Genomic DNA, 7,893 nt, shown 5'->3' on the forward strand with positions numbered 1-7,893 from the left:
TTCTTGGGGCCGATGTAATAGATCGAGAAAACGGACATTCAAGGTCTATGATTTTTTAATTGTTGTAACCGGATAATTATAAAATAATGCAGAAATATGAAAGGGAATGATATCAATATAATAGGCCTAAGTATTTCGTATACACTCACATATATGATATAATCTCACATAAAGATGTATTAAAGATTACCGACATTGGAAAGATGTTTCAAATCATGCGTGCGTGCGTGCGTGCGTGCGTGTGAGTGAGAGGGGGTAATGGTCAGGAAAAATGGTAGCCTACATACTAATGTAAAAACAAAAACGTTTGAAAACTATTGTAGTATAACTGAGTAGATATCTGTTGACCTCTAAAGTTGATGAAATGCAAATTTTGTCGATCAGATATGATATTTACGCATTTACATGCTTTTGGGCAACGAAGGCTTAAGTGGGGCTTTGAATATCTTTAAGTGATGATCGATTGATGAATTTAACTGAGCAGAAATTAGCTTAATGAAACAATGAAAACTTGTCTTCTTTTGCTTGTTTGTGGTTACACTTTCAATTTGAATAACAATCTCATTCACTAGGTTTTCCTAGTCATTTTTCACTTTTTGTAAAACGTTACAAAAAAGCTATCTTAATCAATTTCATTTCATTTTTTGGTAAATTAGATTTTGCTCAAACAATGTATATCTTCGAAACTTTATCATCCCATCATTTTACTTGTTTATTCTCGCATGAAACTTGAAGATATAGTGAAATGAGAAATATAGCTTTTTAAAAGCTTTAGTACTAATTAAGGGGATAAAAGTCAGCACAACATACATTTCTTCTAGGATGTAACTCCCTTTAAAAGACTCTTTTGTGTTTGTGTGTGTGTGTGGGGGGGGGGGGGGGGTGTATTCGAGTTTAACGTCTTTTTCAACAATTTTTCAGTCATATAAACGACGGTGTCTACTTGTAGCAGTGAGCACAATGCCCAACTGTATAGCGCTGCCTCACTGGAATATCACGCCGTAGACACGTGACATGATACCCCACCCAGTGACATTATACTTACACCGGGCTGACCAGTCCTAGCACTACCCTCTTAATACTGAGCGCCAATCGAGGAAGCTGATAGTACTATTTTTCACGTCTTTGGTATGACGCGGCCAGGGATCGAACCCACGACCTCCCGGACTCTTTATGTTCCTCAAATATATGGGGGAAAAAGTGAAAAATATCACAAAATGTCGTTTAAATGTGATTGACCACCTTTAATAGTTTTAAATATACATCTCTTATTTGGTCATGTGACTCTGAAAAGTCAACGTCTACAATTGACAGACACAATGCAAATAATTGAGCCCCACCATGAGAAAACCAACATAGTGCGTTTGCGACCAGCATGGATCCAGACCAGCCTGCGCATCCGCGCAGTCTGGTCAGGATCCATGCTGTTCGCTAATGGTTTTTCTAATTGCAATAGGCTTTGAAAGCGAACAGCATGGATCCTGACCAGACTGCGCGGATGGTCCGGATCCATACTGGTCGCAAATGCGCTATGTTGGTTTTCTCATGGTGCGGCTCATATGTGGTAAGTCCACAATGTAAGTGTTTAAACAACTAGTCGTTCAAGACGAATGCATGTGGTTGTTAAGTGGGGGAAAAAAACAAAACAAAACAAAAAAAAACTTGCCGTCATGTGACAATGCATGATCCAAACTATAACTTCAAAATACAATAAGCGATTAAACTACTTAATAGGTACATGTACCCACCAATTTCAACATAACATGGTCCTATAACATAATAGTGTAAAAAATCATCCTAAGTATGTAACATAGACACTACGGTGCAGTGAAAGCCATAAATTGAAATAAAGTATATTGTTCTACCTTTCCAAATTAAAAATATTTAACTTGTGCGGACCTTTTATACGTTTTCAAAATGGGATTGTTTTTTCTTTTTATCGAAATACTTCAGACAAAATATAACAAACACTTGTCGAAATTCGTAATGGCTATATACCGTATAGTATTATAGTTGTTTATTCTTTCAATTGAATTAAACACATGCCCAAAGCAATAAAACGTTTGATAACATCCTACGTTTTTTACAGCATCGATATCAAATAGAAAATCATCACTTGACTGAATAGTTTATGACAAAATTTTCCTATATAAGCACTGGAGTCTTGTAACGTTGACATCTTTTTTAAAGAGATCTAAACTTCTGCTTTTAAAATAAGACAGTGGTTTTTGACGAAATGGAAAACAAAAAAATAGTAATTGTTGCGATTTGCGCATTGCTTGTTGCAAGTGTGAGCGGATGTGGTGATCGTAAGTTACATTTATATTTTTTATTCCTATTTATCGTACTCATTTTCCGTTAATGTTTAATTTATACATATTCTGAGGCGCTTATTTTTCTATTTCAGTTTCTTTTCTGTGCAAATACTCTCTAACTTTTATATTTCATTTTGTTTTCCATTCGTCTCTACTTCTCAATTTCGACCTTTTTCAATATAGGCAAAGTTATTTTCGCATGGTAAACAATTATTTTATCAATTATCTTAAATTAATTGTTAAAACCATATGAAAATCTGTGTTTTATGGAATACTTATTTGCGATGTTAAAATATTAAATTGTTTAAAATATATAAAAAAATTTAAAAGATATTTATTGTTTCTTTTATGATAATTTTCAGTTTTAATACCGTTTTCATCCTCCTCTTCTGCTGATCACCGCATTTTTCAATAAAATTTTGAATCGCACCACGAGAAAACCAACATAGTGCATTTGCGACCAGCACGGATCCAGACCAGCCTGCGCATCCGCGCAGTCTGGTTAGGATCCATGCAGTTCGTTATTGCAAAAGACTCTGAAAGCGAACAGCATGGATCCTTACCAGACTTTGTGGATCCATGCTGGTCGCGAATGCACTACGTTGGTTTTCTCATGGCGCGGCTCATTAATACAAAATCCCTTTCACATGGTATTTACTGTAAATAATTATTCATTTAATTATCAACTTGAAATCAAAGATGAAAACAGCGGAATTGGCATAATATTACACCATGTTTACTGACATTCTATAAAATATACCTATTTGTTTCCAAAGGAATATATTTTAGAATATAATGGAATAAAACAAACTGCTTTCAGGGAAATCAATAAATTTCATCATTGGTAGAAGGTTTTAGTCTGCATTCTGATATAAAAGTGTTTTGACGGAATTCGTTCAAATCACATTAGACCAACTTCCCCATAATTTAATCCCAATTGATAAACATCAGGTGTAAAACTTAACAAATGAAAAATATCACTGTAAAATCCAAATTACAAAATGGCATAACGCAAAATAACTCAATGATTAAAATGTCACTGACAAATGTACATTTATATTATAATTACGTGTGGATAGATTCATTTAGTATACAGGTTCACCTTCCGATACCGTTTTTAAATATTGATTTTTTAGGCTGTAACTGTTCATTGAAAATGATGGAGGCTTAAAAATGTTTCTCTTCATTTTAAGTTTTCCGACAAGAGACTAATAATAATGATAAAATAATACCGATGTTCTATTGTATGATTTAGAAATATTAAGGTCCGAGTGCGTTCTTTTGAAACATTAGAATATGACATTCACTTAGATTAGTTAGACTGAAAAGACAGTTTTGAAGTATACTAATCAAAACAACTAAAAAGAAATTATCATTCTTGCGTCAGCTGCGTTAATTATGCCTAAAATAAGACATTTTCGGCGTGTTGAAAGGTCATAGCTTTTTTGAAACATTCCTGGTTCGCTTCCTTGGGGAGAAGGACTGATGTCATATGTCTAGGCATGGTCAGCACCCACAGATGCTGGAATGTACGACCCTGGCCTAGGTTGAGTGGCCGATACCTTAAACAGAGATCCAAGCTCCGTTTGATATTCATTTGATATGACTTATAATTACCAGTGTAACGTATGTGAAGAAGTACAGTAAGTCATATTGATACTAAGAGTGTGTTTCTAATCCTGCTAATTCTACTATAGCTTCTTCCATTTAGCACTCCATATTGTAACTATATTCTACAGATGTCACAAATTTTGTTCTGAAAAAAAGTAGAGGTATCAATTTTGAAGAAATGGCCTAAAGCTGAAAATCTCAAAATATAGTAAATTGGAAGTATTTATCATTTGGAACTATTGTTTTATCAAACAGCATACACTATTTTGCGATTTATTTGTTATTGAAGAAAATATCAGACGTATTAATAAATCTTCAGTTATTAATCTTTTTTTTTTAATCTGAAATTTTCTACAGGGAATAGCTTTCTACCATAGCCAGAACATGACTATAAGCTGTACCTAAGATCAAAATATTTTGTGGTTCTCGGCTGTGACCGTACTTAAACATTTCAACATGTCCTAAATATGTAAAAATGCAAATTTTCTTTGGAAAAAAAAAATCCGTGACATGGTTTGATAAAGTAATAACTTTGTTTCGAACAGAATTAATTGAATACACGACATGAACATTTTAATACAAAAATTTTACAGTTATCACCAATTAAAACTTTTTCAGGATTGTGTTAGCCACTTAAGACTTCAGTGAACGTTGTTCTTTATCCATATCTCACGTAAATGAAATTATTTGATTTCAGCGCCCTGTCCTCCTGACTCTGGATGTTGTGACAGTACTGCTAGTACTAGCGACACAGAGACACTTTCCGAGTCCGATTTTGACTGTACTACATGTACTTGCGGACCAGTAAGAAAGCGTCGTGATTGTTGACTGTAATTTATGTAGTTGCTCTAGAAGGAAACGTCGTCATGGTAACTTTCAATTTTGTTAGTTTAAATGAAAAAAACTAATCTTAAGTCATATTAAATCTGTTTAGAATCCAGGCCCCGTGTTCACAAAACATTTTTAGTCTCAGCTGAGTTTGATAATGAAACTTTGTCATTTATATCTAAATAGCATATTTATATCTAAAATAGAATATAGCTATTTTCATATGGCTATTCAGTATTGATGGTCAATCTCATTTGGAATTTAACATTGAAGTTTTAGTAAAATTGATATTAAAATTTCAAACTCAAACTCAGCTGAGCCCGAAAAATGTTTTGTGAACACGGGACCACGCAAATGTACTTTAAAGTTTTGGAAAATGAAACGAGAAGACATTATATGAGCGCTTACTTAAAGCAGTTGGTTATGAATACAAATCCTTACTGAAAGCATAGGTCAAGGACGGAGTACTTACTTATTTATCAAATGTTCGAGTGATATTGCGAAAGTCATGATACTAATCTCATTATTTAAGAAATAATTTATAGCAAAAGAGTGTTTTAACACTATTTATGCACGATGGGTGGTTATACGTTGGGCGTAATAATTTCACGAGGGCGCAGCCCTCGTGAAATTATTTGTACCACGTCTTACCACCCGAGTATATAAATAGTGTTAAACACTCTTTTGCTATAAATTATTTCGATTCTAATATGCCCTTAATCTAAAACAGTAAATAAAATATAGTAGCGCTCTGTCTTGGTCGCAACAAAAACATTGACGTCACCGCGTGTTAACGTGACGTCATTCTAGCGTAAGCGTGTTTTAACATTATCACATGTTTGACGTCGCGGGAGTGTAATATAGCCATTTTCTTGCAAACCAGACGGGGATTTCCGGTATTTTTACCGGTGCTGGAAAAACACCATCTTACACCCCGGGGTGTTTTGGGTTTTACGCCATTCTTTAACACTATCTCGGTTATGTAATGGCGGCCAGTTAACCTAACTAGTGTTCCTTGATTCTGTACAAGTACAAACCTGTTCTCCACATGAATCAGAGGTGGAGGATGAATGGCACAATGTATGTTAGCAAATCGTCACGGAGAACATTCGCTTCGCCCGGGGTCGAACTCACGACCCCGAGATCCGTAGATCTGCGCTCTCTCTACTGAGTTAAGCGTGTGAGCTTAAGATTAGTGTAATTAATATTGTAAGACATATTTTATCTACTTAAAATGGATATTAATGTTAGTATTTTATGTATATTTCAGGTATATTATCTTGTCACTAAAGGAACACACAGTAACAGATACAAGCCAACATAACATCAAAAGATCACCGACTTGCTTTTTTATTTATCAATAAACTAAGAGTTGACATCCGAATGTTTATATTCTTTTTTTCAGTTATATCCGAATGTTTATATTCTTTTTTTTCAGTTATATCCGAATGTTTATAGTTTATATTTTAATGGTCTGAGCAACTGAATTTCGAACTCTTTCATATTGGAAAAAAATAAATTTGTTTAATACTAGACTCAATAAAAAGAAAGCTTTGCACAAAATAGTTTTGCTTTTATATCTTCCTATAAAGTGTCATCAATCTCGAATTAGTGCGTTAAGGGTTAGGGGGTCAAATTAACGTCTGTATAAATGACAAAATAAGTCTATACACTGAAAACAAAACATCTCTAATGATATGCGTGCAATAGTCTCAGTCATTATAATCTATTTTTATACCAGATTTATCTAGCGCCCCTTTTTCATGAAAAACACTTTCAAAGGCGTTTTACATACAAAGACAGTAACTTTGTGCGCCAGTTCATCTTTTGCCTGTACAGATGCAGAGCGATCTGACCAGAGGGATAGAGCGAGAGAAAGCCACAATAACACACAGAGAGAATTCTTTTTAGTTACAGACATGTCCAGCTACCTTAGCCTAGCTCGTAAAAAAAGGGGAAATGCCTCAGTTGCCTATATGTATACAGGGCAAAAAATTTCCTACTGGCAGAATTTCTTTAAACTTTGTGTACTGACTGGGAAACAAGTTTAAAACAGAAATATGTATCAAAAATCTGAGGTGCTCAGGATTGATCTTGAATTATCTGCCCTTGAAAGTAGAATTTTTTTTAGTATTTTCCGGCTTTCAAAGGCAGATAATTCATAACCAAGGCTGGGTTCCTATGGTTTGTTTCATTTCATATTTCTGTTTTTGATTTGATTCTCTGTCAGTAAAAAAAAAGTTTAAAGGAGAAATTCCTCCTGTAAGAAAACTTTTGCCCCATATCAATATGGAGACTGTTACAAATGCCCTTTATAACTATAAACATGACAAAATGATACCGCAGAGACCTAGTCTTTCCAATGGGCCGAAATTCTTTAAACTTTGTATACTGATTGCAAATGAAGTCTGAAACAGAAATAAAATTTAAAATACACAGTTCTCTTGTCTTGATCTTGAAATATCTGCCCTTGAAAATTGGATCATCAGTTTTTAGTATTTTCTGATTTTCAAGGGCAGATAATTTGAGATCTATGATTTTTAATATATATTTCCGTTTTAAACTTGATTGTCAGTCAGTACACAAAGTTTAAAGAAATTCTGCCCGTAGGAAAATGTTTGCCTGTATACATATAAGCAACTGTCCCATTTCCCCTTGATTAACGTGCCCGGTATGAAGGACCGACACACGCGAAAACATTATTTGTTTTAAAAAATCCTTCGTGTCCCTACATATGACCGATGGTTTATGAATTGGCCGCCTAAATACACGAAAAGTATTAATTAATTTTATGATACATCATGGTTGTTATGATTGTGAGTTACAGCCGAAAGAGGATAAATATGAACGAGTTCAAGCTACTGAGATAGTTCATGCATGTTTCTGATTTAATAAAGCTTCGCATGAAAAAGTACAAAAATAAACAATAAACTTGCCTGTAACTTTCTAAAAAGGAAATGACATACATTTGAGCCGTGCCACGAGAAAACCAACATAGTGGCTTTGCGACCAGCATGGATCCAGGCCAGCCTGCGCATCCGCGCATTCTGGTCAGGATCCGTGCTGTTCGCTTTCAAAGCCTATTGCAATTAGAGAAACCGTTAGCGAACAGCATGGATCCTGACCAGACTGCGCAGAT

General features: G+C 34.6%; 1 long non-coding RNA gene across 1 annotated transcript; it reads left to right on the top strand.

Annotated features, from left to right (window-relative positions):
- Positions 1-2,149: 2,149 nt before the first annotated feature.
- LOC123565737 (uncharacterized) lies at positions 2,150-6,138 on the top strand. The gene is made up of 3 exons (XR_006689226.2): positions 2,150-2,309; positions 4,624-4,795; positions 6,025-6,138. It is a non-coding gene; the product is annotated as an uncharacterized LOC123565737 (long non-coding RNA).
- The last annotated feature ends 1,755 nt before the right edge of the window (positions 6,139-7,893 follow it).

Source organism: Mercenaria mercenaria, chromosome 8 (genome assembly GCF_021730395.1).
Source record: "Mercenaria mercenaria strain notata chromosome 8, MADL_Memer_1, whole genome shotgun sequence".
NCBI lineage: Eukaryota > Metazoa > Mollusca > Bivalvia > Venerida > Veneridae > Mercenaria > Mercenaria mercenaria.